Raw genomic sequence first — 23,380 nt, forward strand, 5'->3', positions numbered from 1 at the left:
ATCACTTATAAACCTTTATACTATTTACTTTCTTTATACACACACACTCAAATCATGTTAAACTAACATTTTTTAAATTAAATATATAGACTACATATATTCAAACAAAATTGTATGCAAGCACAATCTATGTTTAAATCTTTAAAAAAAATACTTATACAATTTCATATTTTTTTGTTTTTATTTATTTATTTACTTAATTACTTTAATTTAGACATGACATTGTGGCGCTATTACCTAGAACAGCTTAGTTACAGAAATAGTGGTATTCACTGGTATATTATAAATTTCACAAGGCATAGTAAAGATATTTCTTTTTGCTACAGTTAGTCATTCAATACAATTTGTTCATTAAGAACATATCATATGTACTGAACTGATGCAATGTATCTTATGTAAATAAATTAGTTTAATGGTTTTAAAGAAGGCACTGAGGATTTCAATTAAAAAAATCAATATCTAAATTAAAAACAGCGCTATATACAAACAAAGTTACTAATTCGAAGCTTTTACAATTGCAGTGAAGACCAGTCTCCTGAAAAGAAGCAGCCGAATTTGAAGAACAAAGAAGAACTAAGAAGTTACCTGTTAATTTAAGAAAAAAAGTAAGTAGAATATCACCATAATATTTTTATTATTACTCAAACATACTATAACGTTAATACAAGCTATTTCTGTGCCTAAAAATAGAGATTGTGTACCATTTTGTCTAAAAATCTCCATTTCTTAAACAGCGATTTACAGCCAGAATGGCCCACAAATTCCTATTTTGGACACACAAATTACCCAACTGAACCGCTACAATTTTCATATTATAGAACAAACAACTGTTTTAATTGTATACATTAGATTTACTATTTGTACTTTTCCACACCACTAGCTTACCTTTTTTTTTGTCATCTGAACCCCAGTTTAGTAACAGATAAATTCAAGAATACCTATCCTACTAGTCGTAGTTCCCAAAGCACAATCACACACCATTACATACATCTTTATCATCTTACTCAAACACTCATGCACACAGCACACATACATTCCAGAACACCCCAACCCATATCTTCTTTATTTTTTTCAAAAGACCCTGAAGAATGCCTACCAAAAGTCAAGTCTGTAGAAAGCAACGCAAAAGTAGAAGAAATGAAAATAAAAGTGTCCAACATAAGCATCCATCTCTAGCAGAATTTGTAAAAAAAGTTGAAAAAAAACAGCTAATACAGTCATTTAGTGAAACACAAGAAGTTTCAAGTACAAAAACTTTGCCTCCTCTATCAAAATGTAAAACAAACCAAAAAACAAATAACAGAAAATCAGCTATCACTACAGATAAAACTACTTCTTCAAATTTTAATATAGTGCAAAGTAAGCATACCAAGAAAAGTATTTTAGCCAAAATGTACCGTCACAAAGTCCTTCAAAATCTTATAAAAACAGGAGAGAAATCAAGTTCAATGTTTAAAACCTATCGTAGGAAATTAATCTAAGAAGCGTTGATGGACAGTGCAATTCTTCTCAAAAGAAAGTATTTATTTTACTGTTAAACAAAATGAAAGCACTAACAAAACTAATAACTAAATTACAAAAAAGACTTCTCAATAAGCGAAATGTCAACAGAAAGAACTTCTTAAGTATCTGCGGAGGTGAATGGAATCACACTACGAGCACAGAACCATGTTTTAATGAAGAAGCGTACAAACAAAAGCAAACAAATACAATTGCCATACATGGCAGTGGTCGAGGTTATGAAAAAGTGAATAATACCATAATGGAACAAGAAGTACTCCTTACAAAAATATGCCCTGAAAACTTAGAATTACCCCTCCATTCAACTGAATCTGAACGTCTAGTGTACAAATGGCCATGCACGTCAATGTGTAACATTCCCTAACAATTTTTCAAATCGCTAATTCCTCAATAAATATGTAAAAAGCAAAGACAAAATCAAAATTAAATCACTGCAAAATATGGATACCTGTCCAGTGCGCAAGTACACAGGACTACAAGGACATTCATTGGCCTGCATTACAGGACCTACTTGTAAAACCACTTTTCCATGATATCAAAAGGATATCAACACATCATTCAACTATAAGAAATCTAGTCTATAAACTGTACTATGCTAAAAGTCCTGCTACAGCACTAGCAAAGTTAAATAACATCCTTCTACATGGTACAGCAAAAGACCTACTTGAAGAAATTCACTATATCCAGAAAAAATATTTTGGAAGTGAAAGCCATTTACAGAATGAAATAGCTTTAAACCAATTAAGCAACAATTCTACACATGGCAACCTTTTTCTAAACACATACAAAAAAGAAATACTAAAATTTAAAAGTACATCAGCTGAAGTACCAAACCATGTATGTGTATGTTGCCGTAGAACTTTTTATAAAAGTAGCACAAAAACTGTAGACCTATCAGACAAAATAGAAGACAATGAAGATTCTAAATGGTTTGAATTAGCTCTCTACCTTGTAGCAGAAAACAAATACGAAATAACTGAGCCCTTAATACTTTTCAGTTACTGCAATACAAAACTTGACAACAACAACTCCTTCACGTGCTATCACAAATAATTTGGAATTATACCCAGTACCAAAACCCCTACAACAACTTAATTTATATGAGAGCATCATAATTCAAACAGTACACCCATTTCAAGCAATAATACGCCTTCAACCAAAAAATAGCAAAATTACCTCCCTCTGAATTGGTAAAAGGCATTCGTGGAAAAGTAGTTTATTTACCATTAGATCTAAAAGAAAATGTGCATACTCTAGGAGTGCAAGGTCCAATGCAGCAATCTTTAATTATCTTAGTAAATGGAGTACCTACAAAAGACAAAAAAATATAGCAGCAGCTGGTAGATTTATAAAAAGTTAGACAAGCCTTCCAATATCTTAAAGAGAATAATGAATATTACAAAGAAATTAATATTGAAGAAAACTTGAAAGATACAACTGAAATAATTCAAGAAACACAAGAAGCTGGTCAATTTGAGCTACTAGATCCTGCTACAATATCAAATACTTTAGACCATTATACAATTCATCCTTTGCACTGTAATGACACCGCAGAAGATGTACTGGAAACTTACCAAATGCGTCAAACAAAAGGATCGCCAATCAGCATATGGGAAAAAAGTATAGAAGCACGTGCTTTTCCTCTACTCTTTCCTACTGGCAAAGGAGGAAGGTATGATGATAGACCTATTCAAATATCAGCTTCAGAATACCGCTCATTACAGATGTATTCTGAAGATCCCACATTTAGACAAAATGTGGAATACATATTCCACCTACTCTTTGAAAGTGAACTAGCAACTTTATGTTACGGAGTTGCACACATATTAAAATCAGGATCACACTTTCAAAATATGACAGCTACACAATTATTAGAAAAAGTGCAACAAAAGGATGAGGTTTTACAATCAAATATTACAAATCTATTAGCAAATATGCATGGTACTAAAGAGTACTGGTTTCTACGTCGTTGTATGATCAGAAACCTTGGCTCACCCACTTGGTTTGTTACATTAAGTTGTGCAGAATATGCATTCGAAGATTTACATGATTTCCTACGCATATCAAATAAAAACAAAACAAACATAGATATACTAACACCTGGAGAACTTTGTTCTTTGGATCCTGTTAATGTTTCAAGATATTTTCACCATCGCTTCATTGCTATGCTACATTTTATTTGTAATAAAACTGTTACTCCCCTTGGAGAAGTGCAACACTTCTTTTGGAGAAAAGAATACCAAGCCAGAGGAGCATCACATATCCACATGCTTTTATGGATTAAAGATGCTCCTAAATTTGGTCAAGACAGTGATGCCACTGTTTTACAGTTTATTGAAAAATATGTCACTTGTGAAATTCCATCAGAAGCCACAAATAGTGATCTTCATGCACAAATTTTACAATTTCAAAGAGACAAATGTGGAAAATATTGTCGTCGCAAATACAAAAACAAAGGGAAATACTACACCAAATGCCGATTTGGTTTCCCTAGACCAGTTACAAATACAGGTCAAGTGAACAACCTCATGTCTTCAGTTAGACATAGTGTTAAAGGTAAGTCACCTAAAAATACATATTACATAAAAAGAAAAGAAGAAGAAAAATATATCAATGATTATAATGCAATCATTGCCCACTTATGGAATGCAAACATAGATGTGCAGACAATTCTACTGCAGTTGCGCGATATGTCAAAGCAGAAAATACAGGGCTCCAAGACCTCTGGAATGACCTGTCATCAGATAAAACAGTATCTCTGAAATTATACAGCTTGGGCATAAAAATGCTCACCCATAGAGAATGTGGATCATATGAAGCAGCTGATCATTTAACTGGTACTGCATTGTATGGTAAATCTGAAAATATAGTATGGCTAAGTCTTGGTCCAGCTAAATCTAGAAAAAGAGTTCTAAAATCATATGAAAATATAGAAATAATAGCCAAACATGATCCCAACAGCCAAGACATTTTAAAAAACAATTTATTGGACACATACTACCCAAACAGAAGTAATACTTTGGAAAACATGTGCCTATACCACATAGCCCAAAACTACACATACAAAAATAATATGAAACCTGATGAAAAAAAAGGTAAATATAGAGTGACAAACTGTGAAGGCAGCTAAGTTAAACTCACTAAACCAAATTTAATTAATCATATCAAATTGTCATTAAAGACTCCTCAACATAAAGAAGTACATTACATGTCCCTGCTACAACTCTTCAAACCATGGAGAAAAGAAGAACAATTACTAGATAACTATGACTCATATGAGGATGCTTTCAAAGCAAATGAAAGCACTATAACTGATGTAAACTTTACACAGTACAAAACAATGTTGCACAATGAACAGCAACACGAAGAAGAACTCCAAGCCCAACTAGATAAGGACACTCCTGACAGTAGTCAACCTTCTGTAACAGGAAGCCAAGAACCACTGGGAGAACCACTAATAATAAATGAGGCAGAATTAGCTATGATAGAAGTAGAAAACACCATGTGTCAGTATGAAGATAAAGAAGACTTAACTATAATACAATCAAAACTAAACAATGAGCAAAGTAGCATTTTTCAAGAAGTAACAAAACAAATTGCACATGGTGTAAAACATGAAAATAAAGAATATTCCTGCCATAATTATAAACCTATACTACTGTACGTCAGTGGTGAAGCTGGTTCTGGCAAAACATTCCTAATCAAAATCATTAGTAAGTTCCTTCAACAAATGACAAACAACAAACTGTCAGCTGTTGTCACTGCCCCCACAGGTTTAGCTGCCTACAACATAGGTGGTGTTACATTACACCGATTACTACTATTACCAGTAGAACACCAGAACAAATTAGACTATTACAAACTTTCTGCAGAAGCTGCAATGGAATTACGTAGAGTATTGAAACAAATGAAAATGCTACTAATAGATGAAGTGAGCATGGTCTCCAACCTGATGTTAGCTTTGATTCACCTCAGATTACAAGAAGTACTCAAAACAGACTATGAAGAGCTCTTTGCAGGAAAACATATTATTGTTTTTGGAGATCTGCTTCAATTAACACCAGTAAAAGATAAGCCTATTTTTAGAACATTAGGACACAAACTCTGCCGTAAAACTGTTGGCAGCATTGGAAATGTCAACCTTTGGCAACATTTCCAATACAGAGAATTAACAGAAAACAGGCGGCAATCTGCAGATCTCACTTATGCCAACATTTTAAAAAGTATCAGAGTTGGTATACTTTCTAAAGAAGCAGAAGCAATATTGAAAACCCGGCACATTAATGCACTTCATGGCGATAATGCATGTGCTACAGATGTCATGGAACAATTAGCCCACAAAAATGTCAATTGTATGGCCTTAATGCCAACTCTTGCAAGCTGTTTCAAATTCAATGAAATCATGCTAAGTAAAGAAATGCAACCAATCATGGAAATTAGCGCCACAGACAAACTAGATGTACATGGTATGACACTACCCATGTGTGACCAAGCCACAACAAGACTAAATAGTTTAGAAAAATCAATCTCAAACACAGCAGGCTTAGAAAAGATATTAAAATTATGCTTAAATTGCAGAGTAATGCTTAAACGTAACCTTGACGTGGACCAAGGACTAGTTAATGGAGCACTGGGTAACGTTGTTGGCTTTCAAACATACCCACGTGACAACAAAATTCAGTTTGTCAATATACTCTTTGACAAACTTTCAGAAGTAAAAAGTATAGGACGCTCAACAGCTAGATTCCTTCTCTTCAAAGATATGTATGTACGCAGAGAACAATTTCCTCTAACTCTTGCATACGCAGTCACGATTCATAAATCACAAGGTCTTACCCTAGACAAAGCAATGATAGATATTGGTAACACAGTCTTTAAAGAAGGCATGAGCTATGTAGCACTATCACGCTTACGTACACTTGACGGTCTATTTCTAATCAACTTTGATCCAAGTAAAATAAACGCTGATATTCCTTGCATTTTAGAATACAATAGACTTCGCTCACTATACACCCCCCACCTAAACACATATTCTGTTCCACAAAAAGTAAAACGTTATAAAAGAAAAATAAATCAAACAGAAATGCAACAGGATGTCACTTCAAATCCTCCAAAGAGAGTAAAAGAAACTAATACTTCATCAAGTACCACAAGCAAAAAAGAATCAATTAGGGAAAGTAAACCAGGTACTTCTTTAAAGAAGGAAGACAAACTCCAAAAAAAGCAGTTAGATACAGAACTACCTGGACCATTTAAATTCTCAAATATAGTTGGTGTAAGTTGCTACGCAAATGTAGCAATGAATATTCTATTTCAATTACCACCAATTGTTGACACCATTTACTTACACAGTACAGACCCATTGTGTTTGCAAATGTTAGTACTTCACAGAAATGCAGCAAACAATCCTGACAACACGTATAGTGTTTATGGAATAAGACAACAATTGGACTACTGTGCTGGAATGGTGAAATTCACTATAAACTCACAGGAAGATCCACAAGAATTTCTAATGTACTTACTACAAGTACTGGAAAACAAAAACATACCTATAAATGAAATCTTTCAGATTTCATACATGTGGAAACATACATGCACTCTCTGCAACAATGTGACACAAGAAGGAATCCCCAATGAACGCTTCATATATATATCAATACCAAATTGTGAATTCATTCCATTTCAGCGACTTGTACAAAATGCAAACCATGGTAGATTATGCTCTACCTGCAATTCAGATAATCGCTCCACGTTAGTAATACAAACACATAGTAAATACATAATACTAATGCTTCTACGTTACAATGCAGATGGTACCAAAAACAACTGCAAGCTGACTGGATTCACGCATGGTCAAATATCACTTGGTAAGAAAACCTTCACAACAATAGGTATAATCTACCACGCAGGAGCCACAACCAATTCAGGGCACTACACTGCATATATAAAAAAGAAATGTGGATGGTTTGAATGTAATGATAGTATCATTACTCTAAAGCAGAGATTACCAGGAAATCTTACAAACGCTTATTTGATGTTCTTAAGACCAAAATATGATAACTAAACTGTATTTAAACCCTAAGTAAACTTGTATTAAAAAATAGAAACTGTTAGAATACTCCAAAAGCTATCTAACTGCTCAAATATTCTACAACAACTAATCAGATAAATTAATACCACTAAATTAGACCAAAAAATACACAGTTTGAATACGCCAATTGGTATCTAACTGCTCCAAAATTTTATAATATCAAAACAAATAAATAATATGTTACTGCTCCAAAAAAATACAACAAGCCAAAGTATAAAGCATTAGCCAGAAACAACAAGTGAACACTGAAAACAAACAAACAAATAAACTGTAGCATAACAGAAAAAGGGTTTTTTTAATCCAACATGGATTTTTTTTTTCTCCCACAGAAACGCGATAGGCCTTAGAACACTTTCAACTTGACAATGAACAATACGGACAGTGTCCTCAGAACACCCCCATTTTGTTTATTTGCGAACATTTCAGGACACCATGAGTGTTCTAAGAACACATTCAACTTGACAGAGAACAATACGAACAGCATCTTCAGGACACCCCCTACGAACATTTCAGAACAACGCGAGAGTTCTTAGAACACATTCAACTTGACAGAGAACAATACGGACAGCGTCCTCAGGACACCCCCATTTTGTTTATTTGCGAACATTTCAGGACACTGCGCGTGTTCTTAGAACACATTCAACTTGCCAGCGAACAATACGGACTACGCCTTCAGGACACCCCCTACGAACATTCCAGGACACCACGAGTGTTCTTATAAACGTCTTCAGAACACCCCCATTTTGTTTATTTGCGAACATTTCAGGACACCGCAAGTGTTCTTAGAACACATTCAACTTGACAGAGAACATTACGGACAGCGTCCTCAGGACACCCCCTACGAACATTCCCCGGACACCACGAGTGTTCTTAGAAGCGTCTTCAGAACACCACCATCTTGTTTATTTGCGAACATTTCAGGACACTGCGAGTGTTCTTAGAACACATTTAACTTGACAACGAACAATACGGACAGTGTCCTCAAAACACCCCATTTTGTTTATTTGCGAACATTTCAGGACACCATGAGTGTTCTAAGAACACATTCAACTTGACAGAGAACAATACGAACAGCATCTTCAGGACACCCCCTACGAACATTTCAGAACAACGCGAGAGTTCTTAGAACACATTCAACTTGACAGAGAACAATACGGACAGCGTCCTCAGGACACCCCCATTTTGTTTATTTGCGAACATTTCAGGACACTGCGAGTGTTCTTAGAACACATTCAACTTGCCAGCGAACAATACGAACTACACCTTCAGGACACCCCCTACGAACATTCCAAGACACTGCGAGTGTTCTTAGAAACATCTTCAGGACACCCCCATTTTGTTTATTTGCGAACATTTCAGGACACCGCGAGTGTTCTTAGAACACATTCAACTTGACAGAGAACAATATGGACAGCGTCCTCAGGACACCCCCTAAAAACATTCCCCGGACACCGCAAGTGTTCTTAGAAGCGTCTTCAGAATACCACCATCTTGTTTATTTGCAAACATTTCAGGACACCGCGAGTGTTCTTAGAACGCATTCAACTTGACAGAGAACAATACGGACAGCGTCCTCAGGACACCCCCATTTTGTTTATTTGCAAACATTTCAGGACACCGCGAGTGTTCTTAGAACACATTCAACTTGTCAGCCACAACCCCCATTCATATTTGCGAACATTTCAGGACACAGCGAGTGTTCGACAATGTCTTCAGAACACCCCCATTTTGTGTATTTGCGAACATTTCAGGACACCGCGAGTGTTCTTAGAACATATTCAACCTGACAACGAACAATACGGACAGCGTCGTCAGGACACCCCCATTTTGTTTATTTGCAAACATTTCAGGACACTGCGAGTGTTCTTAGAACAGTTTCAGTTTGCTTGCGAACAAAACGGACACATATTGAGTCCTCAGAACACCCCCCATTCAGTTTATTTAGAACATTTCAGAACACCCGTGATGTCCGCAGACAAATCGAACACAAAAAGAACGTCTAACACATAAAAAAACACAACTTTCATCCTATCTCATACACTCCCACCCTCCCCAAACACTCCTACACACCAACACACTCTACCAAATACAAATTTTTGAAGTTTCACCGCGCTGTCCGCGGACGACCACGAAGCCAAGATGGTGGGCGCTACCGAAAATCTGATGCGCTTCACGCTCCACGCCGTCCAATCAGCGAACACGTTGCATGTCCGCGAACATCACGCAAGCCGATTGGCCAATCAGAACACTGTCCGCGGAGCGAACAGGGAAGTGTGTCCGCGGACCGAACACAGATATCACTAATTTGTTTTGACCTACTTTTTGGTCATTTAAAAAAAAACTACTGGACGGATTTTCACCAAATTTGCAAAAGCACGGTTTCGGGACCAAGCCGCTGCTCCTGGTCTAAATTTGGTGAAAATCCGTCCAGTAGTTTTTTTTAAAATGACCAAAAAGTAGGTAAAAAAAAATTAGTGATATCTGTGTTCGGTCCGCGGACACACTTCCCTGTTCGCTCCGGGGACAGTGTTCTGATTGGCCAATCGGCTTGCGGAATCTCCTCATAGTTTGATATTATCAGTTAGTACACCATTGATCAGTATGATATGATTTTTCGGTAGATATTAGCATAATCGGCATCATCCACAATTCACACACATAACATAGCAGCTCATTAATAGTAGTCATATATGTTAAGGGTATCCTTGGGTGCCTTTTACTTGACACATTTCGGGGCAATAATGTCACCTTTTACTGGCTATTTTCCTTCTCAAAATATCTACAAAGTACAATAAATAGATATTGCAAGTGTCATCATATTTTTCATTAAAGGAAACAGAGCATACATTAAATGGAGGGTATTAGCAGTAATGTACAAGTGTGAAGTACATTGTGACTTTACCACTAAATATGAGAGCTCAAAATCCAGAGCAGCTAACACACCCAGACTAAATGGCTTCACAATGTCGTTCCATTTCAATCTAGCACATCCTTGATTGCAGAGGAATTCTGTCTGAACTCTGTGCAGCATATCAAAGCATTTCAAAGAAATGCCTACCTGGTCAGATGAACAGATTGATAAATGAATAACTTAGTTTAAGCAACATTTGCATCTTCAACAAAGAGAGCAATATGTTTGAGGACAGATGCAATTTCGATGAAGCTTCCAACTTTGAAATAAGAATTGGAATGCAGTCCCCCAGATTTTCTGCATACAATGATCTGTGAGCTTGTGCCACCCGTATACCCAAGTAGAAGGCTACTGACTGACCCCGTCTGAACTACTGACTGACCCCGTCTGAAAACTTTTAACGTTCCCTGGGAGGCACCATTTTATTGGTTAGTGGAAATAATTAATATTAGGTCCAGCTAACCCAAAACCGTGAACACCTCCCAAACTGTTGTATATAGTCCAAGATAGGATCTACTTTAACATCAGAATCCAGAACAAATAAAAGGATATCTTCGGCATACAAAAGGATTATCTTTAGTGTACTGGACACCTATTGCCCACTGTGTACATGCTTAGAATATGTGAGTTGCCAGGGGGTCGATAAAGAGAGCAAACAAGAGAATAGACAGGAGGGAGCCCTGCTGTGTGCCCCTTTGCAAAGATATGGTGATTGAGAGAAGTCCATTGGTCAATATCCTGGCAAAGGGGATGTACATAGCAGCTTGACAAATTTACTTGGTGGTCTACTTGGGATCAAATTCAGAACAGCCTAAATGAGTTCAATGCTGTTCTGTGAAAAGGAATAAAGACTGCCTGATCTGGATTTGCAAAACATATGAGGAAGTAATCTGGTGGAAAACAATATGGCAAAGGTTTTTGTGTCAACTTTTGTTAAATATAATGGATGACAAAATGCTAATTCTGCAACCAGCTCATTTGGTTTAAGCAGCACATTTATGATTGCTATCTCGTGAAAGACAGTACAGGACCCTAATCAGTTGATTCTTCCCAAACCTTTATTCCCAAAACTTTATTACGTGGAGAGCTTAGAGTTCCTTATATTCCGTAACAAAATTCGGCCACTCCGCTGTTGGAGCCAAAAGCCTTTCCTGACGGCAGATCATCAATTGTCTCTAAAAGTTCCTCCACTGTGAACGGTTCACCCAGAGATGGTGCTGAATCTATGGAGAGTTTTGGATGAGAGATATTTGCTGAATCTCCATTATTAATATAGACAGATTCTGTAATAATGTCACTGCTCTGAGATTTTTTTAATTTGTGATTGCAGATCTACTTCTGTTAGACCTAACTAAACCTTCTAGTTGGAGTTCTGGGCTATCAGCCTCACCATACCTATGTCTAAAAACTGGACATGTCATATATTGATCCTCATGTTCAGCAAGCATACATAAAATAAGGAGTTCAGCCTTAATGTTTCATAGAAGCAGTGTTGTAGGAGTAATCCCATACTGGTTTTCAAGAGATCGTATTTACATTTCTGAAGTTATCAAATCAGAAAAAAAATGAAGTACCTTACAAGAAGTGGGTAATGCAACTCCCTGTAGAAATGTTTAAAGGATTCCCGCAAGGTTGCGGACAAGGCGACAAAGCTTAGATTTGTTTAAAAAAGGTATGTGAGTGTGTCCGCCACAGTAGAATTAAATTTAGGATCTAAGAGCAACGTTGCTTTTAATAAACCGAATGGTTGCAAAGGAAGCCCTGCACCTAATTGTAATGACGAAAGCACTGGAGAGCAGTCTGAAACGTGCATGGTGCCACCGGACAATGGGTCTAACACAGTCATCAGTAGTGATGATATTATCCAGTAATCAATATATATTTTTTTTATAGTTTATTATAAACTTTTAAAAACAGGAACCATCAGCGTGAACAACCTCCTTTATATCATATAAAAAATAAAAAAAGGTATTGCATATATTTTCTTTTAAAAAGCAATAAAGAAACAAACAAAGAAATCATCAAGTTCAATCCTGTGGACTGGTTGGCTGCAACACTTTGCATCTGATCACTCCTTTACCACTGCCATATTGTCCAAATGTGGGTATTCACATTCCTTCTCCAAAATAATGTTCGCATTTTTCAAGCTTTTGGCTATATTGTCTAAAAACACAGTCAGTGCAAATATTAATTTATTATTTGCACCATTGTGCATCAAGGTCCACCACTCTTCAACAGACCGTGTGGTATATTTATCCATCTCCTCACCCATGCAGCAAATTCTTATATAATCAATATAATAAAAAATATTGTGAACAGAGTAGTATGGAAATTCCCTGACCTGAGGATGTGTAGTCCTCCAGGCATCAGACAGATCAAGGAAGGACATAGTCTGACTAATAATGGTGGTCCTAGTGGAGGGGACTGTGGGTTCCCTTATGGAATGGTCAGAATAGATATCAAGGGTCGTGTTGACCATACATCTCGCATACATTAGGCAAAGCATGCATTTCCTGGAAACATTACTATTTAAGGATCATGTTGTTCTATGTAAGTGGTTAATTTCCAAGCTTTAATCAGGTTAATAATATCCTGCATATTCCAACTAAATAATAACAATGATGGATATGCCTAACTCTTCAACATGTCATAGGTTCCCTAAAATATTATAGGTAGGATATTGCCACCACCGCTATAGATATTTATATATAATAAACATAATATTTGCTGATGTTATATAATGGACTTCCTCAACCCATCGAAACCTTTATTTTATTCCACCTAAAATAATATTATAGGGAAAATGCATAATGTAATATTTGTAAAAACATAAATGAACCGCAGAAATTAACAGTTAAAGAGAAATCAATATGTAACAGGCCTTCTAAAGAACATAAAAGCAGAATAACATAACACATAATACATGAGGGCCACCGCTACCAAGAGAAGTAGGGTCTTTATTGGATCAGTAGAAATGATGTTAAACATTATTCCGAAAGAGATATGTTTAGGAACAAGTGGGTTTTTGTTGAGAATATAACATTTCAGAGATTTGAATGTACATACATGTTAAACATACAAGGTACACAACTATGAAATGCAACATTGAATATTGTCCATTGTATATAATTCTAAAAGCAGCCTGACATTTTATCAAATACATGTAGCTGCAGTTACTTTAAAAAAAGATACCATTGAAAGAAGGGAAATGTTTTCCGAAAAAGACCATGCTATCAACATATTTTGAAAATGATTGGAAACAGGGAAGATAGAAATTGTGAAGAGGAGTCTATGCTGTGTTGTGATATGCAATGTCAAACAATAAGTGAGGAAATCATATGCGTACTGTGAAACAATGCTGTCTGCTTTTCTATTGACCTACAATGTCAATAGAAAAATGGCAAAATGGAAGAATTATTGCTGCATCGTTTGAAAGGCATACAGTCATTATTAAACTGAAAAACCATCGTGTCACCTTATTTTAAATATGATAACCATAATGTGAGGCAGAACATGTCTGACCCACCCAATGTCTGGCCCTCCCAATTAAATATGTCATCCATGACAGCAAGAGAAGAGGACTGTGGTTGAATCATTGGTGCAACCTAAGAATAAAGGCAAAGAAACCCCATGTGCTCAACCGTTGTAACTTGTATTTCTTACATCAACCATGAATGCAATTGCACAACAAATCTTAGAAAACTCAAAATGTGCATTTAAAAGCTTTAGCTTCTCTGATCAATATGAGAAAGAAGTAGTCCCTCTGGGTGAGGTATGCCCTTTACATTTAGTACTCATTTCAGTAAATATAAAAAAGTGTGACATTTAGTGGTCCTTAAAATGAGGAAATATTTGCATGTGTTGTGGAAAATAAGGGTTATTTTTGCTTTAACCCAGCTACCAGGTGTACAATGGCTGTGCATAATGAGTATTGCCATACTGAGAGCTCTCTACTATATCCCCCCCCACCCCCTGGGGCAGAGTCTCAACACTCTACCTACTGCCTGTTGGATAGAACGGACCCTGAACAAAAGGAAAAGTACATGTTAGAGTGGGAGAGAGACCTAGGCCGAGAGATAGAGATCGAGGAGTGGGGTAAGATCTGGACCAGGCTACACAAGAGCACGCAGTGCATCTCGGACAGGGAGGGAGGATATACATTCTGTTATAGATATTACGTCACCCAGCCAAATTAAACAAAGTCAATCCCGAAATTCCTCCAAACTGTTGGAGAGGGTGTGCATCTATTGGCTTTCTGTTGCACATGATGTGGTCCTGCCCGAAGGCCGAGGCATACTGGAGGGAGGTGACAGATCACATAAAAGCAATCACCAGACTAGCAATTCTGTGGGACACCAGAATTGTGCTCCTGGGGCAGGGGAGGGAGAATTCCCATTGTCGGGGCAGGTGTCACGGCTCTGCAATCATCTCCTATCGGCTGTGAAAGTTGCTTTGGCAAGGCTCTGGAAAAATATTGATGGCCCCTCTGTGCCTCTGTGGTGGTCCAAGTGTTGGGAAATTGTGGTGCCTGAAAAGGTTATAGCCATTCGGCCAGGAAACTTGAACTATTTCTTGAACACTCGGGCGCCATTCATGGACAATACCGGAAAATTCCCATGACTTACTAGAAGACCTCCGCTGCGAACGCGCCAGCTCCAAGGCGGAATTAACTAAAAGCGTGGGGATATTGGGGTGCACTGAACTATGACCAGGGGGTAATCAAGGGAAAGCGTCTATTACTAGTTTCTCTGCCAATTTGCAGCTACTTGGTCATGTTGTTAGTTATCTCTGACAGATGGTGTTGTTGTGAAATATTATGCTGATGTCACTGTTTTCTATGAATACTGTAATAATACGTTTGATTAAAAAAAAATGTGTTCTGACTAGAATTGTAGAGTCGTGATTAGGAACATATATGACATTGATATCACACATCATTTATTTTTCAAGACCGCCTTTAAAAAGACGAATGAAGACCATCATGCCGTGGTGTGCCTTTCTCGAGTTGCCCACAGTGATCTTAGAACCTTGTTCAGGCCTCTTCTGTAGAAAAACAATGACGTGGTGTGAGGGAGCCGCGTTCAGCGTGGAAAAGGGCTGTTACATTTTAAAACAGTTTCATGCACTATCTTTCAAGAAATAAAAATGTATACAAACATGAATTGTACCCTAATGACGTGCATACATAAGAGAATAAAAACATTTAATTATCAGTTGAGAGCAAATTATCGTTGTTAGCTATGTTCATGTATTAGTAAAAAGCAAAGGTTGTGATGTTACAAAAATGTGTGTTTTCAGAAAAAGGAGACAAATGAAAATACAAACATTCACCAACATACAAGGTAAATCTGGAATATTAATACTGAAATGCTTACGACGTGTTTTCGTCCATTCAGAGCCAAAAGGAGCATGTTGGGATTATATAGCAAATAGTCCACAAGGTACATGGTCCAGCTCCTCCAAAAACGAACAGGGTATTTTTATTTGTAGAGATTTCTGACCCATGGAATCATTCCATATCATAAAACCATCTATTTGGGAGGGGTTTGGTGCCCTTTACGATCCCAATTCGCCTGGGAACAGCAGAGACAAGGAGCAAGAGGAAGGGAAGAGAAAAGGGAAAGAAACAACTGGACAGAAACCAAGAGGAAGGTATAACTGGAACCATTGCACCTCGAGCCATGCTCAGTGCTCAGCTCTGGGAGACAATTCCAAGTTCCAGTCCTTCCATAGTTAAACTGATCCCACCCGCTGTAGAATCTCAGTGAGCAGACAGTCCAGCAGGATAGCAGAATAGAGCCTAGCGGGCCTACGCAGACCCGACACCCACCAGCACAAGTGGATCCTATCTGTCCTATTTTCTAATTCAAGCATTTTATAATAAGTGAGCAGATCCTTCCCCAGCGAAGTTCATATAGATGGGAGCCAATACTTGACAACAGAGTGTATCTTCCCATAGTGAAGGCTGAATGAATCAATATCCCCAGGCGCTCATTGGCAATTATGGCACAGATCACTTTTTTGCTTGCCGGCTTGATTTTCTAACTATGGCAAATAGGAGATCTGAATTGAAATGCTATTTACTTCTGAATATTCCTTTGTCATAGAATATTCCCAAAGAGTTTACTTTCATGTAGAAAGTGGGTATAACATTGTATGAACAATGAAGTAACAACCAGATACAGTGATGTTAAATATTGCATTTACCCATAGCAAAATTGTGTAAGAGTGACATATAGAACCATTTTCTAACGCATTCCTTAATCCTGCAGCATATGCATGGATTTAATAAAGACATTAGCACAGAGATGAATTCAGAACAGATGTTCATTGATGCCTGAATTGAGATAAGACATTACAAGCTGTCCCAGGAAGATAGCTCAGTGGCAACGTACACGCCTTGGAAAAAAGACTACACGAAGCAACACAGGTTTGATCCCCGGGTCTGCGCTTAGAAACCTCTGGGCATTAAGCGCGCTATAAATACGCATCTAAAACATATTCCTGTAACATCGCCTTGATGCCCCCGGGCTGTGTGAGTGCTTTAAAAATGCACATAAATAAATATAAGATGTCATGTTATTATGAGTTTAATTCCCAATAATTGTTATTTGTCCGTTTTATGTAGCAAGACGCAAGTAGCATGGTATGGGTTTTGTAGCTTAAGCCTTTGGTTGTAAATTGGCGAAATATATAATAAAACTCTTTGATTCCACCTCTGTGTAAGTCATAAGTTTATGAATTCTAAAATGAATCAATTTCTGCAAAAACAACTTTCATCTTTCGCACATTGCGGGTGTGATCGTTTTGCTTTTGAACCATTACGTCAGGTTGGTCTCATCCCTCATTGAATCCAAAGTAATAATGGTGGAATTGTTATTTAACAACAGGCTTTGTGCTGAGCCAAATCCATTAACACAGACAAAACATTTCAGAAACAAATAGCTTAATACCTCTCCAGAACCACGCTACAATTCTGGAATCTTTTACAGATTCCCTTCTGATTTATGCTGAAGATAACCAATCAGTCATCAGGAGACAAATCAACTTAGTTGGCGAATACCAACATATCTAATGTGTTAGTTTCATTTAAAATGTGATGGCATGAAACAGTCTAATTTTAAAGGTGAAAAACTACCACAATTAATATTGAAATAACCTAAATACCCATAGTCTCTTCTCTTGGAGGGCCAACATGGGGTCAATTGCTCACCCTGGAAGAAAATAGCAAAAATCTGGGATGGAAATTGTGTTCCATATTCACTTTCTAATAGTAAGACAGTTCCCTTATACTAAGTGTTTACCCTACCAACTCCCTACATTAAAATATACACCTTTCATTGGAATGATCCATAATATTGAAGTAGTTCAATCTGACTTTTTCAGCAAGTTAACCTACTGCAATTTCTGGTATCTAGGTCTCTGGGTTTACCTGATTAAAGAAAGACAGCTAATTCAGAACAGGGCAGGCAGACAGATGTTTAGTGATCTGAAATGTGATTGTGGATCGTCAATGCTGAAAACCCTCTATAGAGAAGAAGGTGAACATGTTATCCCTTGCTCCCGCCCTCACCTCTGTCATACTGGAACAGTAGCAAAAGAGCCTAAGTGGGATAACAGGTATTATCACAATACTGCATCAAGTGTATGAGAGACGATATGCACCCAGACAACCATATCGAATGTACCCTCGCACTGAGAGGTTGGAAGGATGTCTGCACACACCATTGTATATCATAGAGTTATAAGTGAAATCTGACAAGAGCAGAGTGACATCATAGAGTAAAGATACTGAGACCTACTGAACGATATGCACAAACTCAAAGAATAATGATTTACTGAAGTAACAAGAGAAACAAATAATCGAATATGAAGAAATTGTATATGCAAAGAAGATAAAGTAACCTGCTGATTAATAAATGTATATAAGCAGAAACTCAAAGTAGATAAGATATATAGAAGCTTGCTGCAGAGGAAAACATAATGTGTCTAGAGGAGCCATGATGGAAAGATGGACGTCAAACTTGTATTAAAACCATTCAAGCTACGTCAGAGACAGACCAGAGTGAAGTGACTCTGGGAAAACAGCTCCATCTGAGGAATAAAGAGGAGTCTGTTGGCCTGGGATCAAGGATGCTACTTCAAGAAATAATTTCAACACACAAGGGGAGTCAAAACGATAAGCCATGTAAGATTTTATTTCTCTTACATTAAGCGAAGGAGAAAACATCGGCAACAGACAAGTATTAGTCAACTAAAGATGCGGAAAACCCATGTAAGTTGGAGTGAGCAAGTCTGTAGAGGCCAAGAAGTGTAATGACATACAATTCAATTGACTCAAATAGCAGTAAATAGAAGGTTGTGATGGACACATTTGTTGTCTCCTAGTACTTGATTCAGAAGTTGAAAACAAGGGTTATTCATTAAGCCCAAACAAAGATAATAGTGTGCCTACACTCCCTTGAATGTCCCAGAGCCAAAAGCAGGCTTTGAGGTCAACTACATAAGAGAAGGCTTGCCTTGGGGCCAGACAGATGAGAGACAATGGACTAATTGGGAAAGTAGGCAGTAGTCTGACGTTGCTTGCAGCACCTGAGTTTCATTTTGCTTACGTGCTGCTAACAAGCCAAAACTTCAACATTGGTAAAGCATGCCAACCAATCAGAGGGTCTATGTAGTCTCATTTCCCATCAGAGGATCGCATTTCCCATCAGCTGGCAGTAAGCATATGGTGAGGATTGTTTGAGCGCTGTGCTCGTGAGTGCTTTGGAATCATTTTTACATGTTTGGGCTTCATCTGCATTTAATTTGAAACTGTGAATTGTGACATTTGCTGTGTTATTCCTAGCCACCTTGCAGCCTTGTTTCCATCCACCCATTTACCTCCCATGGTTTCTCTTCCACCTCCTAGCTCTCCCAGTCCTGATTGGGCACTAGGCCCTTTTTGTTTCCTGTCCTTAGGGCAGTCCACTGCCTCTTGCAGCCATATGCAAAGGACCTCAAGGCGAAGGACAGCTTCAGTAAAGCAGCTTCAGATGGTGTCTGCCAGGAAAGCTAGGAGCCTGCAATCGTCAACCTGCTGCAACCAATCAGATAGGTGATAATGTGGTGCAGTACTCTCTGCACCCTTCAAACTGACCTACCAACCCCATTTTCACTTTTCATCATCTTTCTAACAACAGCATTTTAGTAATCTATTTGCTCAGCCACCACTGACTTCTCCCCTGGATATCCACTGCCCTTGCACTGCAGCTATGTCAAAAACATGGAGTTTTTCCCCTTTTTAGGAAAGTTGAATCTGGGTGTTTTGCATTGCTGCTGTGTAAAAACCTTGGCGTTTTTCCCTCCTTTTTTGGAATGTTGAATCTGGGTGTTTTGCATTGCTGCTCTGTGAAAAACTTTTTTCTCCTTTCTCTCTTTGGGAGAGCTGAATCGGGATGTTTTGCTTTGTTGCTGTGTTAAAAGCTTGGTATTTTTTCTCCTTTTCAGGAAAGTTGAATCTGGGTGTTTTGCATTGCTGCAGTGTTGTCTCACTAGGCTCTCTCCCACTTTCTAGGTTCCCACTGAGCTTGGGGTTCCATTTATTGTTGTACGTCACCTCTATAGTCCTCTTGTGTGTTCCCCAGTGTCTGACCCTCCCCCTCCCCCTCCACCTGTGCATCCTGCGCTGTGCGGCACTGGGCTGTGCATCTCCCCTTTTTACTGCCATCCTCCTCCTCCTACTATCCTCCTCGCACCCCCTAGGGTGCTTTCCGTTTCCCCATCTTCTCTAACTGCTATTCTATCTCCTAACCTATTGCACTCACTAAGTCTGGAAGAAAAAAGTTAAAGAGGGACATCCTGGTCTCCAACCCAGGCCTCCCTATCACTGATACCAACACCAGTGCTTCCCCCAGTCAGACTCTTACTGACATCCTCTTTGTTGTTCCCTCACCAAACCTTTGGACCCCTCACATGGTCTCGGCTCTCTCTCCTATCGCCTCCTCTCCCATTAATGGTGCACACGGTGGGAGGTCCTTTTGGCCTTCTTCCACTCCTCCAAGCCCATCATTAATGTCTATCCTAATGGCACTGTCTTGGTCCAGGGACCTCAGCCCAATCTCCTCCATTTTTATAGGAGTCTCCCACGTCTTATCAACTTCCTTCCTTCTCCAGCTGCTCCTACCGGCACCTCTCTGGCTCCTCTTCCACCACCTTCTTCCGTCGCCTCTCTGGCACCTTCCTCCTCCTCTCTGGCCCCTCTGCCTCCTCCTTCTTTCCCCTCCTCTCTGGCAACATCCTCCTCTTCTCTGGCTACCTTACCACCACCTGCTATCACTCTGCGCATTCTCGGGCCCCTCTACCACTTCCGCCGGGTGTACCTCAAGCCTGTACCCCTCCCCGGAAGTCTTTCAGATGCATCAACCTGCTCCACGTTGCCACTCTCAACACTTGCTCTGCTGTCAAACATGCCTCTGACATCTCCCACTCCTCGAAAAGCTTGACCTGGATGTCCTTGCTCTCACTGAGACATGGGTTTTGACACTCTCCTACATGATGGCTACAATATGCTTTCTGTGCACAGAATCAGCTGAACCAGAGTGGGGTAGCTCTCATTTTTCCGGAGTGGGTCCCTGCCTCTGTCATTCCAGTGCAGGCCTACTCCTCCTTCAAATGCCTGTTCTGCAGGCTCTTTATCTCTCCTGACCTTTCCCTGACTGTGGCCACCATCTACAGGTCACCTGGCCAGTCTGCCCTCTTCCTCTCACAGTGTGCTGGACTCTTCACATCTCTCCTTGCCTCTACCTCTCAACTTCTCCTCCTCAGTGACCTCAACATCCACCTGGATGCTTCTGATCCCTACTCTGCACACTCCAGCAACCTCTGTGACTCTCTCTCTATCTCTATTCTACCCTCTGGTCCGACACACACTGACGGACACCCCTTGGATGTTTTCATTTCCTCAGACATCCCTCTCTCTAACCCTCTCACTACTCCTCTCTCATGGACTGACCAATTTCTTCTTTCCTCTCACCTGACACTCTCTGTCTCCCAGACAAAGCCCACCCCAGCACTGTCACCTACCTTCTCGGTCATTCAGCCCTAAAGCGTGTGTCAGGGCATGCTTTTGCCTCAACCATCTCTGCTCCTCCTACTCCTGTGGTTGACTCACACACTGACACAGTGCTCTCTAATCTGCATCTTTTCATTTCCAACACTCTGGACATCCTTGCCCCTGCCATGAGAATCTGTCTGAAGCCAACCTCAAAGTGCAACTGTTGGTATGAATCCGACCTCGCCACCCTATAATGCAAGTGCAGGGTGGTTGAGAGGAAGTGTTAAGTTTCAGGTGCATCCTCTGACAAACTGGCCTAATGCCTGCTACAAAAGCAATTCCAACTGACCAAGAATAGAGACCTCATCCAAGCCCATGTCTCTGCAGCCTCTCACAACTTGGCCAAACTCTTTAAAATCTGCAAGGAGCTGGCCAATCCATCTGCAGTCTCCACCTCTCCTGTTCCCTCCCAGACCCTGGGATCTCACTTCACTACTAAAACTCAGAAGTTCCTGTCCTCACTCTCCTCTTACTCTCCCTCTACTGCTCTCGGCACCCCTCTGCCTGCCTCTCCCTCTCCTCCTCCTTTCTCCTCTTTCTCTCTGATAACACCTGAAGATGCTTCTAGACAAGTCTAACTATGAAAGTGTCATCCAAACAGGTGCTCTCCTGCTCCTCCAGAACCATCAAGGACCACATTGATACACTTGCTCCAGGCTTGGCCAATTTCTGCAATCACTCATTTGCCACTGGTGCTTTCCCCTCTCTCCTCGAGCACTCCCTTGTGTATGCCCTACTTAAAATAACTTCTGACGATCCTACCTGCCTGGGTAACTGTCGCCCAATCTCTATCACTTCTTTCCTGGCAAACTGCTGGAAAAGCTAGCCATTTCCCAGCTTACGCTTCACACTGAAACTGTGGGTTTTCTCCATGACAACCAGTCTGGCTTCAGAGCAGTCAGAGGCATGGAAACCGCTTTCATGAACACCCATGAAGATCTACTTTCCACTCTTGACACCAGCACCCCTTCTGTCCTCATCCTCCTTAACCTTTCTTCTGCTTTTGACATGGTCAATCATACCATCCTGATCAATCGTCTCTGTGAGAACCAGGGCATCACATATCAGGCCCTGGAGTGGCTTACCCCTTTCCTCCTGGACCGACCCTCCCAGGTCCAACTTGGATCCTTTGTCTTCACCATATCTCTCTCCACATGTGGTGTTCCCCATGTGGAAACAGAGAAATAATATGAGGCCGGGAAGCCCAAAAAGAAACACACCAACACAGGTTACAAAGAACATACAAGTGCTTTATTTAAAAGCTACAACAGTTACCAAGTCAATTGACAAACGGATAGCTATTCGGCTCTCAGAGTAACATAACGAACTTCAACGAGGGTTCGATGCGTTAGTGAGACAGACCGTACATTGAAATACCTGGGTCTTTTATACAGTTTGTCCAGCCTTTGGCCAACCCTCTCGCGGGTTATCCATTCTATGAGCCGGGCCTAGGGGTTCCTTGCCAGGTCAATCCTTTAATATATGCATTTTGATTAGTTTCACTGATATAGTTGTACATTTACATATAGGTCAACAGTAGGACAAGGTCTCAGTTCGCGACCCCGACAAGTGGCCTGCAGGCATATTAATTATTCATGTGTACGGAGGTCACAACGGCCAGAATCTTACTCAGAATGTTATTCGGCCTCCATTTTGATGTTCAGGATGACTTCCATATAACAAGAGAACCTAAAATGGCGGCTTAATCCGAGATGGCGACTTACATTACTTTCTCTAAGGTCAAGACCTTGCCGTGGAGTTT

Source organism: Ambystoma mexicanum, chromosome 5q, assembly GCF_040938575.1.
Source record: "Ambystoma mexicanum isolate Mex_15411 chromosome 5q, UKY_AmexF1_1, whole genome shotgun sequence".
Lineage (NCBI taxonomy): Eukaryota > Metazoa > Chordata > Amphibia > Caudata > Ambystomatidae > Ambystoma > Ambystoma mexicanum.